Source organism: Labeo rohita, chromosome 22 (assembly GCF_022985175.1).
Source record: "Labeo rohita strain BAU-BD-2019 chromosome 22, IGBB_LRoh.1.0, whole genome shotgun sequence".
Lineage (NCBI taxonomy): Eukaryota > Metazoa > Chordata > Actinopteri > Cypriniformes > Cyprinidae > Labeo > Labeo rohita.
In genome coordinates, this window is record NC_066890.1 from 50,192,244 (window position 1) to 50,213,671 (window position 21,428).

Below are 21,428 nucleotides of genomic sequence, written 5' to 3' on the forward strand. Positions count from 1 at the left end.
CACGGAAATAACCTATATAAACATATATGTTTTAATATAGGTTTTGATATAGGTTTTTAATATATGTGACGTATATAAAATTGGCCGTTTTCCTATATTATATGTACATGTATACGTTTATATAGGTTATTTCCGTGTGGGCAGGAGTAGTTGTTGTTGCTGTTCTGCTGGTTGCTGCTGTAGCTGCTGGTGTGGTTTACCGTAACCGCAGGAGCCGTACAGTATTAAAACAGATTGTAAGTATTACATACAGATGATTTAACAAGATATCATTTTATGATTTCAATAACATCAACACAAGCAGATCTTTACCAGTGAGGCAGTGTCAAAACAATCAAAACACAAACAACTCCCAAATAGGATTGGGTGATGTCCACTAAATGTGACCCACTAAAGAGACATGGTTAGCTGCTTGCTAGTGGTAGCCTGTTACGTTACAGTATATAAAATTGCACTTACCCCATACACAGAGTAAGGAGAGATGACTGAGGATGATGGTGAATGATTTACAGATCCTGAGCACCACTGACAAGCATCTAGTAAATAATGCTTGACAATAATCTAGTAAAACATGTGATAAGTACTGCCGCTCTACTGAGCAAGTGCAATCGCAAATCTCGAAAGTGAAAGTAAAAAAAAAAAAATGATTGTGCATTCAAAATTAGTTTAAATGCCACCAATATTAGCCTAACAACGGTTCCCTGATTCCTGCAATTTATACACCTACTCCCCACTAAATAAATAACAGTTAATATGACAACACAAAGTGCAACTTTTGTCACAGAGCAATTGTTTTATTAGAAAACATCAAAACCAAAATCAAATATAATTTTAAAGAATTCTAGATGTGATATTTAAATGACAATAGTTCAAGTTTATAATAATGAAGATGCCCATTTGATGCAGTTTAAGACATTGTATTAAAAGAGTAGTTCACTTCCAGAACAAAAAATTACAGATAATGTACTCACCCCATTGTCACCCAAGATGTTCATGCCTTTCTTTCTGCAGTCGTAAAGAGATTATGTTTTTTGGGAAAAACATTTCAGGAATTATCTCCATATGCTCTAAATGATCCCAGCCGAGGAATAAGCAAAGCGATCAGTCATTTTCTAAAAAATACAAATGTATATACTTTTTAACTCCAAATGCTCATCTTGTCTAGCCCTGCCATGTGCATGTGTACTCTGTGTAATCCGAATCAATACAGTTAAGATATGTCAAAAAACTCCCATTTTATTTTCTCCTCCAACTTTAAAATTGACCTACATCGCCGTTTTACCTTTTTTTGTTAAGGGCGTTTGACCTTTTTTGCACGCTCACTTCCGCAAAGCAGTGTAGGATGATATTTGCAGGTTTAGGAATAAATTTTGATCATTAAAGAAGTTCACCAGATCAAAGATTCACATATAATGTATTCACCCCTTTGTCATCCAAGATGTTCATGTCTTTCTTTCTTCAGACGTAAAGAAATTATGATTTTTGAGGAAAACATTTCAGGATATTTTTTTTTTTTCCATATAGTGGACTTTCAAAAATGCAGTTTAAATGTGGTGTTGTGGTTCCCCTTTCCCCAATGAAGGATGACTCGAGTCGGGGTTTCGATGCCAAAAGATAGGCTTTATTGCGAAAGGACAATCAAGCCGAGTTGTCTATAGAGAACTCCCGTTCCTAGGTTGAGGATGGGTTTTATACTGTTTAGTCACGCAAGCATGTTAACCTAAATCATGGGGTCCTTAATGTAATCACCCTTATAGGAAACAGATGGTTTCTGTACCATGGTCTCACTAGTAAATTCCCAACAAGGGCAGGATGTGTTTTCCATTTTCTATAGTATGGCTTTTAGCAATAACAGCATGTGTTTAACCATTTCAGCCGCACCAGTGGCCTTTTAACAATAACACAGGATATGCTGTCCTAGCAATACATAGAGTAGAATTATAATGGTAAAATAATTTGGATACAATTCCTATACATTTTAGTTAATAAAATCTTCTTCAGTGGCTACAAACGATCCCAAAACGATCCCAGCTGAGGAAGTAGGGTCTTATCTAGTGAAACGATCAGTTATTTTCATAAAAATAATACAATTTATATACTTTTTAACGCCAAACACTCGTCTTGTTTTACTCTGCCTGAACTGTTTTTTTCCCGTTCATGACAGTTAGGGTATGTCGAAAAACTCTCATCCCATTTTTTTACTCAACTTCAAAATCTCCCTGTATCGCTGTTTTACCTTTTTTTGTTTAGAGTGTTTGATCTTCTTTGTTCACTTTGCAAAGACTGGGTCGGTACCTCTGCAGTGATGTAGGATGATTTTGAAATGATTTTTGAAGTTGAGGGAGCAAACATGATGGGAGTTTTCCAACATACCCTAACTGTCTTGAGCCAGAATACACAGAGTTCAAGGAGAGAAAGACGAGCGTTTGAGATTAAAAAGTATTTAAATTGTATTTTTTAAATGAAAATAACCAATCGTTTCGATAGATAAGACCCTTCTTCCTTGGCTGGGATCGTTTACAACTGCATTTGGGATCGTTTAAAGCCGCATTTAAACTGCATTTTGGTTCAAACTCAAACTTGGGGCACCATATCAGTCCATTTTATGGAGAAAAATGCTGAAATGTTTTCCTCAAAAAAGATCATTTCTTTACGGCTGAAGAAAGACATACATGAACATGTTGGATGACAAGGTGGTGAGTACATTATCTGTAAATTTTTGTACTGGAAGTGGACTTCTCCTTTAAGGGAAGAGAGTCAATATCAAATGTTTCTTGTGTGAAGACAATTTTTCGAACACATGAGGGTTCATATGGTCACATGTGGTTTGGCACTGTAAGGATGATGATCAGCTGTCCTTCTGTCTCACTGTAGCTCTGTCTTAGGTGTCTTACATTACAGACACTGCAGTTTATTGCTCTGTTCACATCTGCAGTTCTCATGACTCCTGCAGCAGGTTTATGTCATCTTCACACAGTTGATCAGAAACACAGAGCATCTTCACACTGGTGTTTTTCAGTGTCAATAGAAATGTCTCTTTAGTGCCCTAAGTGCATCTGTAAACTGTCTTAAGAACTGTGTCACAAATGTATGCAATATATATATATATATATATATATATATATATATATATAAAATTTGAGTTTGTGTTTATTTTTATTTAACTAAAACATCAGACCTCCTCATTAATTTTACCCTTTTGTGAATGTGTTTTCTTACAGGAGGAGGATGATGATAACTCGCCTGATCCAAAAGACATTTGTTTGAAGTAGATGGGATGTCCTGAAACTCTGTTCACGCACAACAGCATGAATGTGCTGGTCTTGTTCTATTAGTCCTCACTGGTAGAACTGACTGGGCTTCCACAAATACTGCATTAATTGAAAAAGAAAACAACTTTATCAGCTGAGAGCCAGAAGATGCGAGTTTGACTGAAAGTGACATGACAAAACTAACACTCTGCTTATTTATTTTGCTAAGGTTTATTATTTAACCACTAACACTTAAATCATCCACTTTCAACAGAAAACACCGGTTAACCAACTCTGAATAACAGATTTTTATATGAATTGTTAGATTTTGCTGTATTTGGCTGAGCAGTGGTTTGGGTGGCTCACCATATGTATTAGATTTCTCTAATACATAAAATAAGTAAGACTGACCAAAGTTAAGGGGAAAAGAGTTTATTGAAGAAAGTCGTGTAACACAGCCATCTTCTAGATCTTAACCCTGTGTAAGGGTCTGAAGCTTCTTCCTAGTTTTTTCCAATGTTCTCCATAGCTTCTGCACAGCTTCTCCCATAGGGAAAGTAAGTGTCTGTAAGTCAGAACTTTATACCTAAAAACAAATAGCTAGAAACAATAGATACTGTCAGGACCTCCCGCTGTCGATCCTGCAGTCTACAAAAAGTTCCTGAGAAATGCTGTTCCTTTGTTATTCTAAATGTATGGACCATTTGGTTCACACCTTTACAGAGACAGTTCCTGTTGATTGCATCTGGGGCACAGTCACAATGTAAATGCATCTGTCCAAAATTACACATAATCTTTCTGTATAGAGCTACAGCTTAAACCTATGTGCATTAATTTAAATTATAGCTGCAAGCAGCATTTATCAGGGGTCAAGTGCCTTTAAAGCAATGGCTGAAAAATAAAAGTAATGTTTTCTTTAGCAAGCATGTAACCACTTACATCACTGAGAGAAAAGACCATTTACAGCCAACACAGGCATTTACAAAGGAAATGTATGTGTTTTAGTGCTTTTTAACAGTTATTGAAGTTGTGCCAGTAATCTAGGACTAATTCACAAAATTTAGCTTTTGAAATAATCTTCAATATTTGATGAACGATTTGCTTGACAGCAGTGATTTCAGAGGCAGAGTTGCTTAGAATGAGGAGTTCTACCATTTGGTATGAACATTGTGGGCATATGCTGAAAAATGTATGTGAGAGGCACGTGAGAAATGCCAAGGCACCCCCTGGTGGCAGGTTTTTTTTTCCCCCCTCAAAGGCCTCTAGGGGTGTGATTTAATTCAATCTGCCTCCTTGTCTGACAGCTGCTCAAAACATTGGCTGACAGCAGCTGTGGTTTCCAATATACACAAAAGTCATCAAAGGTAGTCTTGGCACCTTGGACAAATATTTATTATTATTATTATTATTATAATTATTATTATTATTTTGTTATAGCCATTTTTATATTTTTCCATGTTATAGTGCCACAAAGTGGTCAGTCACTGTGTCCTTTTTCATGTGAACACAGAATGAGCTACATATGTGTGCTGAGTTTGATGAAAATATCTCAACCCGGTCACAAATTACAGACATTTTAATAAAAGTGGGTCCATCCACTTTAAAGTTTTAGTGCCCCTTAGGGACAAAAGTTATAGATAAATGGCCATGTGATTAAAAATATATATATCATTTTAATGGATATCAATGGGGACATTTCTGTTCCTAACTAATTTGTGTGCCTAGTGTAAAATAGATCTATTAAAAGAATTTATCTATTAAAAGAACTCCAATAAAATTATACACTTCTGCCAAAATGTATGTAATTACAGTTAACACTGGCAGAATGGTTAAAAATGCAGAAGACCTTAAGGCTGCACTTTATTACTATGCACAGTTAAATGCTCTGTTAAATCATATATTAAACCTTGAAAATTGCTTAATTTGTTGTTTTTACTGAAATGTTACATTGATTTCTACGTGTATATATACTACAATGACCTACTGTTTTATTCTTAAGATATTGTTTGTTAAATTTTCTTGTTAAATTTAACTCTAGTTCCATCCCTCAGGCTTATAAATAACAAAAAAGTACATTTTTATTATAATCATTATGATTATCAAAGATATTTACCTTGTCATTGTTTTTTTTGTGTGTATACTATGTATACAAACCTATGATATTTATGTGTTTTTTTTTTTTTGCCATTGTGTTTTAATATACAGCCATCTCTTTCCCTGATCTTGTTCTGCAAAAAAAAAAAAAAAGTATGAGACATGAGATGTCAATGCCAATAAAATGACTTTTTCAAGTCTTTGTATATTTGGTAGATATTTTTTTATATTCATCAAACATGCATCTTTGATATTTTATGAGGTGCTGATTAGTTATTTTTTTAATTGTTTGGTTTGCATGTGTCTTGTGTCTTTCAGTTCTGTTGTGATCGTCATGTGTGTTTTTTTTTTTTTATATGTATTATATTATATTATTATATTTCGCTGATGTATTTGTATTGTAGAATATCAACACACTTTTATGGATATGATTGCCTTTCTTTAAATGAAGACATTCTCCTTCAGGTTTTCATGATTCTTTCTTTTGGCAGCATTCTTGTTTCTTTGTTGCTGTTTTTGATTCCTCCTTTTTGTATTTGGTGCTTATTTTTTTTCCTCTTAATTGTACATCAGTCAAGAGACTGACACCTACACATGATTTTTTTTTTTTTTTTTTCTGAAACGAAACTGTGTGATTACATTATTAAAAACATGATTCACTCTGTTAAAAAAAATGTTTTAATAATCATAAATAACATTTATTTTCCTTACAGGATTAATATTTATATGCGTCTGAAAACTAAATTAATACTAAACTTCTTGGTCCAAAGTTTGTGGCTGTGTTTGAAACCGCATACTAAGTAGGTACTTAATAAGAATTTATCAACGAGCACTAAAAAATGATAAACTAGCCTAAATGCATGACGTATCAATGTGATACGGACCTCATCTGGCATGTTGATGGCTTGTCAAAGTGCTTTTTTTTTCAGTGTATATAAACTCATAATATGATGTAGGAAAATCCATCATTTATTTATTTTGTCATTATGTTTGTTCATTGTTTAAAATACAACCATCTTTCCCCGATCTTGTATAGAATTATAATTTCTGCAAAAAAAAAAAAAAAAAAAAAAAAAAAAAAAAAAAAAAAGGCAGTTGTAGTTTTGCTCTGCTAGCCATGCTCTTGTAACAAAGACAATTTCTCTTCATGGAATCTGTGATTCATGAGCTTCTTCCCCTGGAGAAATATCTGTATTTTTAGTGAGACTTCAGAGAGTAAATGTGATAATAGTAAACAAAATATCTAAATGGGAAACATCCCACTGGCTGATGTGATCATTGTCAGGAGGAGAAATCAGTGGAACACATACTGTACATCACAGAAAGAGAAGTATTAAAGAAAGAAATTAGGGAACAAAATTCTTAAAACAGCCTACTTAATGGTCATATTAGTTTATTAAATTATACAGTTCATATACAGTTTATTAAATTATCTGAGAATGACTGGCTTTATTAACAGGATTTAATAATAGTTTTTTTTTTTTTTTTTTTTTTTGGTTATTTATCGCACACTCCTGTATAGTAGGTGGCGGTAAAGCACCTTAACGTTGGATGTCGACCGCCATTAAAACAACAGAGAAGAAGAAGAAGTGGAAACGACGCTCGTCCTCTAGTGGTCAAGCGATGTATTAGTTTAATTTCTGATGGTATGTATATCTGCTTTTTGTGAGTTTTTATACATGTAAGACCGATTTTAGGTTTACAATACAGAATCATTAGGTGGATACACATGCATCTGATACGGGATATCATTTATGTAAAAGGAAACAACATGACTGCAGACCAACATACACAATATGATTCGCAACAGATGTTAGTATTGGTGTTGCGGGTGTTTTATAAACAACATAGATGAAAATTACGTCAGTATCATGTAGGCGTCCGCTACCGCAATAGTTGGCATCTTTTTGTCGTTTTTCTACTGATGAACGCAGGTGTATTTATCAGTGTGTCACGTTTACTGCACAGTTTCCGTCCTGTGTTGCAGACACGAACGATTACTCATACTGTTCCTGTTTGTTGCTGAGGGGTGCTGCTATTTAAAATGACCAGGCTTATGGTTTTCACCTGCTGGACCATGAATCCGGTGAAAAGTCGCTCAGGGACACATCAAACGAGGGACCTGGACACATCTACAGACCAGAATATGACAGAGTCTATATTATATCAGACATGTGGGCTCTTTGGACCAGTAAACAACCAACCACCCACTCACTAAGAGCACACTAGGTACTAAAATCTACCACAACATCACACTAACCACGTAGGCCTACGTGCTAATGCTTATTTTTCCTACTAAAATTTCCTCATGTGGCATTACAGAGCTGAAACTGGAGCAGGAGTGAATATCTTGAGTCCACATAGCCTATTTGTGTCTGAACTACCATTATCATTGGAAACTCAAGGTGAGATTTTCTGTTTGATTATGATCTTAATCTCACACTCTAAATTTTAATCATTGTTTTACATATGGACAAGAGCCCTGTTATGCTATTAAAAAAATATATATTTTGTTAGTTTCTCATCAAAGCTGAAACAAACAAAATGAATGATTAACCACACACAAGTCATGAATTGTAAATCATACATTGATTTTATTCTTTAAATAACACTGGCTGAAAAAACAGGATATAAACATGGATAATGAATCTGCTTAGAAAGAATAAAACACTACTAAAACTACACTTTCAGAAAAAAGGTACAAGCTCTAACTGGTGCATTACCTTTTTGCCCATTTAGATATTAATTTGCACCCATAAGGGATACATAATAAGCAGATGTACTTTTTGAAAAGATACTGCACATGACAGCTTTTGTACCTTTTTTCTGAGTGTAGTACTGCTTAACTGCAGGATCATTGTTTGAGATCATCATGTACACAATGTATATAATATTTTACATTCTCTTACTGTAAATATCATTGCTTGATTGAGACTCTTTTTTTGCCAAAAACAGTAATAATGAGTTTAGTATTTTGTAGTAAAGTGGCCTCCCTGTAGAGCAGAAGTCAACGGTTTCTTGTAATAAATGCAAAAAAATCCTGTTGATCACACTCACACGGCACACGCTGTACACAGCCAAAATACTGACACCTCAGACTCATACTTGCACAGATGCACACTCAAACAGACACTATTGACGCCTTAGTCACGCATTAACAAACTGACATCAAATGCAAACATCCAGCAGTAGACACATTCTCATGCACAAGCTGTTTTTGTGCCCAACAGATCAAACCACATTTCTGTTTAGTTGTAAATAATGGATACCACAGCAGAGTTCACTTTGTCACCTTTTGATGGATAGTTTGCATCTATGTTTTGCAAAAATGAAAAAGCTGCGATGAAAATGCTCATCCATAGACTCAGAGTCTGAGGTCTTTGCAGGAGGTTCCTAATGAAAATGATTTGACAATAAGGGTCTTGTACTTAAATGTTGTTCTAAGTTTGATCATCTTCTGATTGCGATTGGTGCATATTCCACACGACTCTCCTCTTCTACTTTCTGTATATATATAAAAAAAAAAGCATAATAATATTAAATGTGATGTAATGTGATTATTATTACTATTATTATTATTTATTTATTTATTTTTTTGTAGTACCAAGGCTTGTATAAACGCGTGATAGATTTGATAGATCATTATACTATGAAAGCTCATTATTGCCACTAGGCCTGTTGCAATAATCAGTATATCGAGTATATCACACAATATATGCTGAAAGCTGAAAAAAAAATCATAATTTGAGGCCTAATAGTGTTTCCTTACACTAAAGAAGAAAAAGTCCAAATAAACTCAAAGCTGCAATTCACTGTTTGCATATGTACATGTAGCAATGCAAAATGGTGCTCTCTCGTAGCTAGTGTTAAGGGAAGGAAGGAAGGAAGAGAATGTGTGTTTGCAATTGACTTTTGCTGTTTTTTTTCCCCCTCAGTTGTTTTTCTATGTAAATGTGCTGCAGATGAATGTGTTTCATCTTGTGCATGCAATATTAGGCACTATGTGCATTTTTATGATGTAACATTATTATATATTCAGTGGCATAAAATGGTCTTAAAATGGCAATATCACAATTATTTATATGACAACACATTGCCCAGCAAAAATGCAGTTAGCGTGGTAGAACTAACCGTCACATTATAATATAAACAACGAAAAAGGAAAAAATACCTGAACCCCCCAAACCCCCAAACACACACACACAAAAGGTGACATGCAAAATCCAAATGATGACATGCTTGAGTCAGATTATGCTATATGCAAATTAAAGCATAATAGCATAATTATGACATTTAAGCACATTGCACAGCAAAAAAGTAATTGTCGTGGTAGGACTAACCGTCAAATTATAATATAAAAAAAGCCAGAAAGAACAAAATAAGATCTGGTAAATCATAACCTCCCCCATAAGATTATGCTATATCCAAAATAAAATTAGTATTGCATAATTTTGACTTTTTTTGAGTTAGAATTTATTTATTTATTTATTTATTTTAAATGTCATTATTTAAACTTTGTATATGATAGTTTCAGTGCTTTAATTTATAATTTAGATATTTTAATTGCATAATCTCAATTTAATATGTCAGAATGTCTAATTTTGTCATAATTTACCAGAGCATGATTTTTTTTTCCTTATGTAGTGGAAATGGACTTAAATATTATCCACACAATATCATACTGACACATACTGATCTAGATCAGACACTTAATGCATTATTAAAATCAGAAGTTGTTTGTTAACATTAGTTAATGCACTGTGAACTAGTTAATGAACATGAACCAACAATGAACAACTGTACTTTTTATTACCTACATTAATAAATACTGTAACAAATGTATTGTTTATTGTATGTTCATGTTAGTTAATACATTGACTAATGTTAACAAATGACGACTTTGTTGTAAAGTGTTACCAACTGTACAAATACTCAACAAATGAACAATAAATTGTCTTACCGATTTCTGTGCTTTTCTTCTGTAGAATGTCGTCTCTGCATAAGTGATCTCTTCTTCACGAGTCTCAACTGTTTAAATAATAATAGATGAATTAAAACCACACAGGCTTCTTCACAGCTTATGTGTTATTATTAGGGCTTTCAAATTTAACACCAAAGTAACATGCAAAGATTTAAAAAAAAATGGCACTAACAAATGTAATTATAGCCTTTTTGGCCTATAACTTTTTTTAACACAAATAATTCCTAAAACAGTGTGTATCATTACATTCAAAGAGACACATAAATCGCACAATAATTTATACATAAATCAAATCCAAATGGGATTTTTAAAGTATTTTACATTCTTTGTATTTAATCAGCATGTAAGTTCAACAAGCACAACAAAAGTTATCATTTATATAACTTTTAAAGCACCAGCCACGTCTTTACACATGTAAGATTATGTTCATAAAATGGAGATAAGATAAAATGGACAATGTTATTATTATTATTATTATTATTAATAAAAATAAACATTTCTCTTTTTGCTTTCCCAGTGTTGATGCACATTAAGAAATAGAGAATCTGTTTTGTGTGTGCGCCTGCAAGTGAGATGAGTAAAAACGGGACGGTTAGTTTCATTATATAAAAATAGACATTTATTATAACAGTGAAAATTTTGAGAATAATTTAAATTAAATAATAAAAAATTCAGCAATCAGATGACTAAAATATTTAAAACATATTTTGAAGAATTATTTCTTATTTTACTTGTTTAAAAGGAGAAGATAATACTTGCCTTCTGTATCAGGTTTTCTTTGTTTTCTGCAGATGCTGAAGATCACGACTGCAGCTAAAATCAACAGAGATCCAGCAGCAGCAGAGATCAACACTATCAGAGAGACTGAATCAGGAGGATATGAAGGACAGTAAAAGAGATGTAATGTAAGTGATTGAATCAGTCTGATCTACAACATAAGACAGAGGTTAGCCTAGTAAATATACAAATATTGACATGGTCGTACCTGAACATGTGCGACAAAGTTTACTTATGTTGACATGTATGGTCTTATTGCTGATGGGATTGTTGATCACACAGCTGTAGGTGTTTTTATCCTGATATTCCACCTCCAGAGGTAGAGAGAGACTGATGCTGAGATCAGACACACTGATGCTGGACAATAAACTGTTTCCTTTGTACCAGGAGAGAGACACATGACTCACATTCAACACTGAACACAACAATAAACAATTCTGCTGTGATGATGATGATGATGAACAGTTTGAAGAGTTACTGCTGATGACAGGAACAGGCAGGTGAGCTGAAAATATGAGACAATAAGAGGAATATGAACACAACAAATGGCTTATTTTCAATGTTGTGAATTGTAGTAAATCAGTGTAATACATGTTGTGTTGAGTGAGTGTTTAATGTGTTGACAGTCACTAAATGTGTCTGTCATCGCAAAATATAATAAACATTTGCTGTGCAAATAGAATATGTGAACATTTCAACAAATGATCTCTACTCACCATAAACATAAACACTAAATGTGTTTGATGACTCTGTCTCTCCAGTAATCTGTAGTGTATAGAGTCCAGCATGATGAGTTGTGATGTTTGTGATGGTCAGAGATCCAGTTTGATCGTCCAGCTTCAGTCTCTCTCTGAATCTCACATCGGTATCATTATTTGTGGAGATTGCATTACTTTTCTCCGTTGTAGCTATAATAGACTTCTTAGCTCCATATTTCCACCATATGTCATCGCCTTTATGTATTTCAGTAACATTAGTTTTTAAAGTGACAGAATCTCCCTCCATCACTGACAGTGACTCGCCAAACACACCTGATGAATAGATTTTACACAGATTAAAGCCTCTTACTTTGGTTTACAGATCCTGAAATCAGTTTAATTTACCGCAAGAGAAACAAAAAAAAAAAAAAGAAAAAGAATGAAAGTAAAATATCAACAGACTTTATAAATAGCTGTTGTAGGCTGTAAACTGTTACCGTAATAGAGAGATTGTTAGAAACAAGCAGACAGAGGAAATGTTGCAGCAGCACTGTTTAATGGATTAAACGCATATGTATATACAGTGCATAATGTACAAATTTGTACACAATTCTTCTGTTCTGGACGTATACCACATATATGTATGTGTGTATGTATGTACCAAGAGCTCCTGAAAAACCACAACAAATTGCTTGTGTGTTTTTGTGTGCACTTGGCAAATAAAGCTATAATAAGTGAATAAATAGTTTACATCAAAGTCTAGGCTGCGATTAAAATGATTACTGAAATGTAAGTGTACTCATATAAACCTTTACAGCAAAGTTTGCTGCAAAATAATTATTAGATAAACCTTGATTTAATTTAGTTTTATACTAAATCCTTATTGGTGTAACATATACTTGCTTTTTAATTTGTTGTAAAGTGTAAAGGGCAATCAGTGTTTAAAGTTTCATAATTTGTTAAAAAAATAAAAAATAAATAAAAACTTGATAATTACTGCCGGTTAAAAGTACAGTTTTAATTGTTCTGGATATTTATTTATTTATTTATTTATTTTAATAAATGAGACATGTAGATCAAATAAATATAGATCAGATTAAAAAATGTTTGACAAAAAATGTCCGATATCTGAAAGCAGCTCAACAGAAAGTTCACACTTTCTGACCGTTTACATTCACTACAGGGATTTTCATTATTTTCATAACCTCTTCCAGATCTGGAAATGTCAAATTAAACTTCATAACCCTAATCCCAACAGAGACCTGAATTTAAAAATAGTAGATCTTGTATTATATTCATACAAATTCATAACAATTTTGGTACATAAAAGGAAATTAAAATTAAATAATTTAACAACTCTATTACTCTGAAATTGAGAGAGAGAATAATAATAATAATAATAATAATAACAATAATAATAATAATAATAATAATAACAATAATAATAATAAAACTTACCAGTCAGACTCCAGCAGCACAAACAGAACAAGACAAACTTGTGAAACATTTTCTTCAGTGCTTCAGTGTGTGATCTAACACCACAACTGTTAAAGTGTTGTGTGAATTCTTCCCTGACAGCGTTTGACCCTCTTGATTCACATCCTGTATTTGCCTATGATCAGTGTTGAGCTTGTTACTGTTAATATATTACTTGTTACTTTTTACTCATTTCGAAAGTAATATTATTACTTATTACTCCCAGCCAACAGTAATTAGTTACACTACTAGTTACTCTTCCATTACACCGCAATAAATTAGTATTTGCATAATTTTTGCAACCTGTAAATCCATGAAATTTAAGATAAATGAAGAGTACAACTTGATAAAACTGATGGCAAGCTGCAATTTAACCCGCTTATTAGGAGAGAGATCCATGAACTGATCTACACTGTAAAAAATTACTGTGAATTTAACGTTAAAAATACTGTAAAAATGCTACAGTAAAAACCTGTTAAATGGTTAACGGTAAAAGGCTGTAAGTGAATAACCGTAAACTGACATTCCCAGAATTCCCTGTGTTAATTTTTTTTTTTTAAATTTGATGGTTTTTTTTTTGTTTTTTTTTTTTGTTTTTTTTTAAATAACCCTTTCTTCTTAGTTTTTTCTTAGCTATTTTGTACATTAGGGTTCGTTGTTACATGTAATGTTGTTAAATTAATGTTTATGCATTATTTCAGTTTCATGTGTGTTACCATGATGGTGTTTAGTGTTTGTGTGAATGACACTGTGGACCTTCTATATGTTAATATTTAAAAGCTGTTTGTAATGAGCCTTGGTTCATCATTTGACTTTCTCATCACCACCTGCTTTTTGTGGTTATCAGTGTATTACAAAGGTACAAAACAGATTTCAGTACTTCAGTAAATTTGTACATTAACATTATATCAGTTAATGAAATTATTTTTTTACAGTAAAAATCCTGGCAACCACAGCTGCCGTTTTTTTATGCAACAATCAGTAAATAGTTTATTTATAGTTGTTTTATAGTAACAATAATTATTTATTAAATTCTAACAAATATGTTTGTAATGAGTGGGGCGGGTCCCACACAGGAGCTCCGGAAGGATAAAAGGAAGAGTGGCGAGAGTAGAAGATGAGAGGGGACCAGGCCTGGACTTTAATTTGTGTTTTGTGTTTTATTTTTGTGTTTGTTTATTTTATTATTGAAATGTTTAAATGTTTGCTGGTTCCCGCCTCCTCCTTCCCATTCTACCAACTGTGTTACAATGTTCTTGTTAAAACTAACCAAAATTAAAAATGATTTGCTTATAATTTCCACACAAGAGAGACTTGGTCTTGTTTCCAAACAAAAGGAAATATATTGGTATTGGCTATCAGCCAAAATGATTTGAATTGGCATATTGGATATCAGCAAAAATCCAATATTGTACATCCCTAATAAAAATATTCTTAATTTGCAGGCCTGCAGCAGTGGTGGTGTTATGCTGTGGGCAATGTAGGGACATTTTAGACCCCAATATCCCAATAACACTATCCCTGACAGTTGTCAGATATCTGAACATCGTTGCGGACCAAGTGCACCCACTCATGGCAACTGTTCCCTGATGGTCATAACCAACAGGAAAAATGCGCCAAGCCACACTGCCAGAATTATTAAGGAGTGGTATGAGGAACATGATGGTGAATTTCTGTTAATGTCTTGGCCTCCAGATTGTAGTGGACAGCACATTCCAGGGCCCAGTTTATTGCAAGGGGCCCTCCCCAACCACATAGTGGACAGAGGTTTGCTACATTTTGATTGGATCTTGGTGAACTAACATAAGCAAACGGTCCAATGGCATCAGATAAAGATGCCAGGACAACAGCCAGACCTCTCTTAGAGCACAAGAAGACCACCTTTGGTACAAAGCCCAGGAAGGACAGGACTTCCTTTCGGTCAAAATGCAGTTTGTGCCCTTCACCCACCTTGAGACTGTTCCTAATGGTTTGGTTTGTGACCGACCATAAAAATTCCTTAGGACCTCCAGATGCAGCAGCAGTGGGTGAAACTAAGAGAGATCATGGAGATCCATCCAAATCCATTCATAACCGTTTTCAAACCTTAAAACTGATGCACACTACAACACAGACATTTTATACTTATTCAGAGAAATAAGTATTCCTCTTACAGCAACGTGTAGTGCAACATCTTACACAAACTCAGCTGTTAATGGACAAATGAATGCATGCATGACAATCTTTTCCCATCATGTTTGGACTTAATGTGTTCATAACATTGCCAAATGCATTCTGGTTATGGTTTGAGAAGTGAGAAATGCACTTTTCTAGCTTTGTGTTTGGACTATACACATAAATTCCACAGGAGGAAAGAAGGGTGGGCCACCTCGTGTCCCCCCACTCTGATGGAACCAGCCAATCACAGCATGGAAATGAAGAAGCGCCAAATTGCAATCTCCTCCTCATCGGAAAGGGATAAAGGTACCCTTCCAAAAGACACTCCTTGTTCTGAGTCTGCTACCCGTGAGGGAAGGGACAAACGGAATACCACGTTCTGAGTCTGAGTCCTGTGAAGAAAAAGGCACAAACAAGACAACCTGCGTTCTGAGTCTGTGACCCACAAGGGTGAGACAACAACAGATACCAAGTCCAAGTCTCCAGCTTTTGAGGCAGCAACAGATACACGTTCTGACCACGTTCTGAGCCTCCAGCCTGCGAGGAAAGAGATAATCTACGTTCAGAGTCTTCGTCCAGCGAGACAACAACTGATGCAGCATCCTGAGTCTCCATCCTATAGAGACAAAGCGGATTGACCAAGTTCTGAGTCTCTAGCCCAGAGAGGCAGAAGACAGTTGCAACAAGGTTAAGCTCCGGCGAGCAAACCTTCACTTCAGGTACTTTTGCTTGCATGTTCCAAGCTCAGGACCTTCAGCGCCTACTCCAGGGCCACGTCTGCGTGTTCCAGATCTCAGGAACCTTGGTGCTCCAGGAGATCAGAAACCTACAGCGCTTCATCTTCAAGGCTGTCGAAACGGATTCCTGCTCCTTTGCCCACTGTACTGCCACCAGCGCACCCAGTGGAAGAAGTCGCCACAATCGGACTGCTCACTCAACCACAGAGAACGTAAATATCACTTCCAAACCTCTTCCGGAGACCTTGGCATTGTTGTACATTATCAGTATATGATTTTCTAATTTACATTAGGTATTATATAGCTGATTGCAGTTGATAAATATTACATGCATTTATTTGATGCATAATAAGGTTCTTTACCTTATTTGTTTCAGAGTAGCAACAGTTTACTTTCTAGATAACATATGTTCTTTGCTCTTATAAACCCCATAAATTGCAGCCATCATAATCATAATTTGTTTATATTTGTACAGGTGATAATATACAGGTATAATAACATTTCTAAAAAGACAGGCTTATTTACTGTTTAATCCCTTTAAAGAAAAAGACGAATTACCCCTGTTTACCAATTAGAAATATAACTAGTCAAACTTAAAGAAGAACCCACAAATATAAGGAAACAAACAGGACCATCACATCAAGATGTAATTTTGATTCAGTTGTTACTTTGTATGAACTGAAGAGAGAGTGCTTACAGAGGTAAAATAAAACCTCTCCAAGCAAAGATAATATATATGTTATTAAATGCCCGTAACTCCTGTCAACTGTTGAATGAATCAGTGTCCCATTCCCGCTTGTTTACTTTGAACGCAAGGCCTCATGGGGCGTAGGAAACTTGTGGATACCAAAAAAAGTTGGACAACTGCGTCAAACTGGTTGAGTAACATTACCCACTGTCTACTTTTAAGTGTGTTTCTTAATATTTATACCTCTGTGATTATAGTATCTTTCCTTAATATCTGAAATGTCTGTTAGCAAATGGTATGCTAGCATAGCATATCTGTTTATAATGATGCTAAGCATGGAACGTCAATGCTTTCTTTCATATTTCGCTGTATATCATATGTTTTTATTAATATTTTGAGTGTATTTTACGGTTCATATTTGTATGTTTCTCAAAATAAATCAACTGAATTAATTTCGAGTCTGTATTCATCATTCACAGCTGTTGGAACAGCCTTTACATTAGTTTGGGCAAATGAGGACATAAAATGGGTTAAACTACTGCATGTCCGCCCATAGAAAATAAATAATTATACAAAATTACCAACTTATTACCAGCACAACTGATTACTGATCCACGACGTTGCCACGATGTCGCAGTTACTAACTGGCAACGTCACAAAGTTACGTTGTGGCGACGTATAGGGGTCGTTCACTTTTCCGGTTGCCACGTCACCACGATGAAACTTTGGTCACCAGATTACGTTGCAGTTACGTATTTTTGTTAGCTGGGAAGATGTTACTTTTTATTACTTATATCATATTACTGGATTATACATAAACATGTTAATCTTTCATTTTTATTAATACTTGGTATGGCGGAGCACTAAGGAATTGAGAAGGTAGCACGACTACGCCACCCTGGATCTCGCCAGGGACCTTTATGATTTAAATTGTTTTAGGCAACACATCAGGTCACGATAAATTGGCCAGAGACGCAGATACAAAAGATCAAGTTTATTACAATAAAAAAGGGAATTATTACAAAAATGAGAAAAGAGGAGAGACAATCGCAGAGGTCAAAAATCACAGAGATCGCACTTCACAAATACAATAGTGGGCAACCTGGGTCATCAAGGACATCCAAGAGCTCCAGTACAGGAACCGAGGCTTGACAGCAGGGCATAAGGGCGCAATCGGCCTCCACAGCAAAACACCCCTCACTTAAACTTGTGACACACATACACACACACACACACACACACACAAACACAACCACTCCAGCCAGCACTCGTGAAAGAAGCACCAACACCAGAAATCCGCCACTGCCTTAGGCACTCAGCTCCTGTAACAAGTAAAAATCTGGTTATACACTTAAGATACGGTCACTCACAATCACAGGTGGGTTACAATAAAAAGTTATCCCACCCACACAGTTGACCCACAAATAAACAACAACATACGAATATTTGCAACCAAAACAATAATACAAAAGACAATGAATAACGCATTACTGAAGCTACAAAACTTAGCAAAAAGACACAAACATCATAACTCTTAGAAACACTTAATATAACAATAAAATTTAATTTAAAAAAAAAAAAAAAAAAAAAAAAAAACTCTTACACAAAAAGTTTGGACAAACACCACACAACAAACAGATAGCTGAGCGCAATCAAGCTAACTCACGCCAAACACACGTTCCACAAATACATAAAGAACAAACAAGTAATGTTTAGGAGTCCAAACACACACATACACACTCTTCAAAGGCAAAAAGAAACGAAACGAATTAACAAAAGCAAATTTAACCGAAACAAAGCAACAGCGTCTCCAGATGTTAGTTCCCACGTAGCTCAAACAATAGGGAAACTAATAGTAAACGGCGACGTCACTGATCTGTCTGTAATAATAATAATAATAATAATAACAACAATAATAATACAAATTAGACAGATCAAACAAACCCTCCACGATTGCAAATTAAACAAAAATCGGAATCTCCCCATAATAAATTTAAAAACGCATACCATCTGAAATAAGATCTAAACTCCTACCAGTCAGGCAAACAACAAATGTTCCGGGAAACTGAGAGCTCGTTCAGTCTATCTGGAGCAGTCTCACTCAAACCGCTAACTAAAAATAAAACAAAAAACACCACTACAACCTGAGGAATTTCGTACACAAGGCACATCGCGACCGACTCTCTTACCTGCAGAGGAGCAACCTCAGCCAAATACCAGCCACGGGATTTCCGTCAAAGTGTCGTTCTATAGGGAAATACGCTAACATGAGCTTCAGTTCACTACAAACCATACCAACATCATTCAACATACTTTGATGGCTAGGGATGGGTAGCTCGACACCTAGTGTCGACACACGTTTCGAGTTTTCAACACACTAGTGTTCCGAAACAGTGTTCCGAAGCATTGCTCGAAATGAGGCTGTCACGTGATCTTTGAAAACGAAGCTTCGTTACCTCACTGACACGTCACGCTAGGCTCAAATACAAAGCGTATCGATTGCGCTGCCCCATACCCGTTAGTCATTTAGTGCAGTGTTATAACTTTATCGGTCATCATGCATTTGTATGTGTGTGTTTTTTTTTTTTTTTTTTGTTTTTTTTACGCGGTGTATCGTTGTTACTTAAAGTACTACTATTAATAACAATGACGTGTGGCTGAATGTCTATTGTCTGAATGAAAAGTAAAAAAATCCTTGATAAAAGGACAAAAGTCCTTCCTCAACCACAAACATTTTTGCTATACATATATATATATATATATATATTATTATTATTAAAATTAAATAATTGCATTTGTATTTGTGCATTTTTTAACAATGTGCATGTTTGTGTTCTATTGTAAAGAACACACAAAAATGGTGCAATGAAAAATTACGTTAGTTTAATCTATTGGCGTATTAAGCCTTTGTCATTGTATTGTGCAAAATACAATACATTTTGGAAACTCTATCGCTGCACACACACGCCACCTTGCTAATGACATATATATGGGATGATAAAATTCACAAATAAACCTTACAATAACACCCCAATGAACAAAACATCTAAATGACACATTTTGTGTATAAATTTTTATTGACCAGCAGATGGCGTAGTAGAGAACTGTATCGAAAGCTTCGAAGCATCAACGCACTTTTTTTGTAAAAGCCTCACTGCTTCAAAAGCCTCGTTTGGCACATCCCTGATGGCGACTAAATGTAATGCAGGGAGCAAAAGGGACGTGACTCGTGACGCCATACCTTGCCCACGAATTTATATATTCCCTCACGGTCAATGATAGGACCATTGATGAGCAACCGGCCAATCAGTTTTAAGGAGGAGGAGCCTCACTGCTACACTGACGTACAGCTCTGCTGATTATGTATTATTTAGAGCATAAGTCTATGCAGCGATTTGTCAACGGAGTTGGTGTCACACTTATGTGGAGATAAAGTACTTCTCACGCCTCTGTTTAGGCGACGTACCCTTCTCACACGTAAAATTACACTGTCGACTTAGGCAGGTAATGCTGGTACATATCACTCGCCACACCGGAGAGGTTGTTGCAGAGAACCAGCATCTGATTTGCTCCTCGCACTTCAGTCTTTTATAGACAACAGGTGGAGTCCAATGTCTTGTGACGCCATGAGCTCTGGAAAGTAAACAGTACATAGCCCTTTCACACGTGAGTTTAAAATATTCTAGCTGAGCCCCCAGGGTGAGTTTTTTTAGGCGACCGTTATTTAGAAGGTATAGCCTTATTGTTTCCATGGCGACGCGTCGTGTTTGTCACGTGACACAACGCAGCCACAATAGCGCTGTATGGCACATGTATCACTTTTATATCGTTTTTCCCTTTTTATTATTAATATTCACAAACATGCTCACTGTGGGGGAGAACGGGGTAATGTGAGACACCCCCTGTATCTAGGCAACGTAACACATTTGTGGTCATGTGACCATTATGTTTTCAAGCCTCTTCCATTTCCCCTTGACCATGAAGGAGAGGACCTCATGGTGCTGTGGTAAGCATGTTTTTTTCACAAAAATATTTTTTTTGCATGTAAAAGTAATTTTTCTTGCTGTCAACTTAATCAACTGTTGTGCCAAAGCAGATTGATTCCGGTAGAAAAACTTATATCATACATGTTGATGAACTACCAACATATAAAACCATGTGATGATGCTAGCTGAAGATTAGCCTGAATTGCTAAGAAAGAAGATTTTTTTTATAAAATGTGGCAGTGGGGTAAAGTGAGACAAATGTTGTTGGGGTAAAGTGAGACATTAGGCACAAGTTAAATTTAGTCTTAAACATATTTTAATGTAATATTACATTACATATGTTTTATTTTTAATGTCATAAACATTGTAGAAAAGCCATCATGCCAAGGCAATACACCAGGAAGACAACCCTGGGGCAAAACACTCCTCAAGGAGATGGAGAGTGCAGCCGCTGAGGTCAAGGAAGGAAAGAAGTCTATAAGAGCAGCTGCAAGGGATAGAAATATTGACAAGTCAAGCCTCGTAAGATTCATAAAGAAAAAAATGATGTGCCACGTGTTTCCAGCCAACCTGGATATGTGTC

At 35.2% G+C, this 21,428-nt stretch overlaps 2 protein-coding genes and 3 long non-coding RNA genes across 22 annotated transcripts in view; 2 read left to right on the forward strand and 3 right to left on the reverse strand.

Moving 5' to 3' along the window:
* The window catches only part of LOC127154076 (uncharacterized), a 194,327-nt gene extending 177,016 nt beyond the window's left edge, over positions 1-17,311 (forward strand). For 3 of the 12 annotated variants that reach the window (XR_007825419.1, XR_007825416.1, XR_007825417.1), the window contains exons 3-5: positions 7,668-7,750; positions 11,118-11,231; positions 11,386-12,252. This is a non-coding gene — a long non-coding RNA (uncharacterized LOC127154076). Of the gene's footprint in view, positions 1-7,332; positions 7,575-7,667; positions 7,751-11,117; positions 11,232-11,385; positions 12,253-14,722 lie in introns of those variants that run through there. The other 9 variants (XR_007825413.1, XR_007825418.1, XR_007825412.1 and 6 more) reach the window with 7 other exon arrangements.
* LOC127154068 (uncharacterized) overlaps positions 1-21,428 on the reverse strand; it is a 301,907-nt gene that overhangs the window by 203,287 nt on the left and 77,192 nt on the right. The gene's annotated exons all lie outside the window — the stretch shown is intronic.
* Positions 1-21,428, forward strand: part of LOC127154072 (immunoglobulin superfamily member 10) — a 154,568-nt gene that overhangs the window by 35,486 nt on the left and 97,654 nt on the right. The gene's annotated exons all lie outside the window — the stretch shown is intronic.
* On the reverse strand, positions 8,370-10,639 carry LOC127154079 (uncharacterized). The gene is made up of 2 exons (XR_007825430.1): positions 10,306-10,639; positions 8,370-8,849 (listed from the first exon to the last, which is right to left on the reverse strand). It is a non-coding gene; the product is annotated as an uncharacterized LOC127154079 (long non-coding RNA).
* LOC127154077 (uncharacterized) lies at positions 17,839-19,425 on the reverse strand. Its single transcript, XR_007825428.1, has 2 exons — positions 19,049-19,425; positions 17,839-18,181 (listed from the first exon to the last, which is right to left on the reverse strand). It is a non-coding gene; the product is annotated as an uncharacterized LOC127154077 (long non-coding RNA).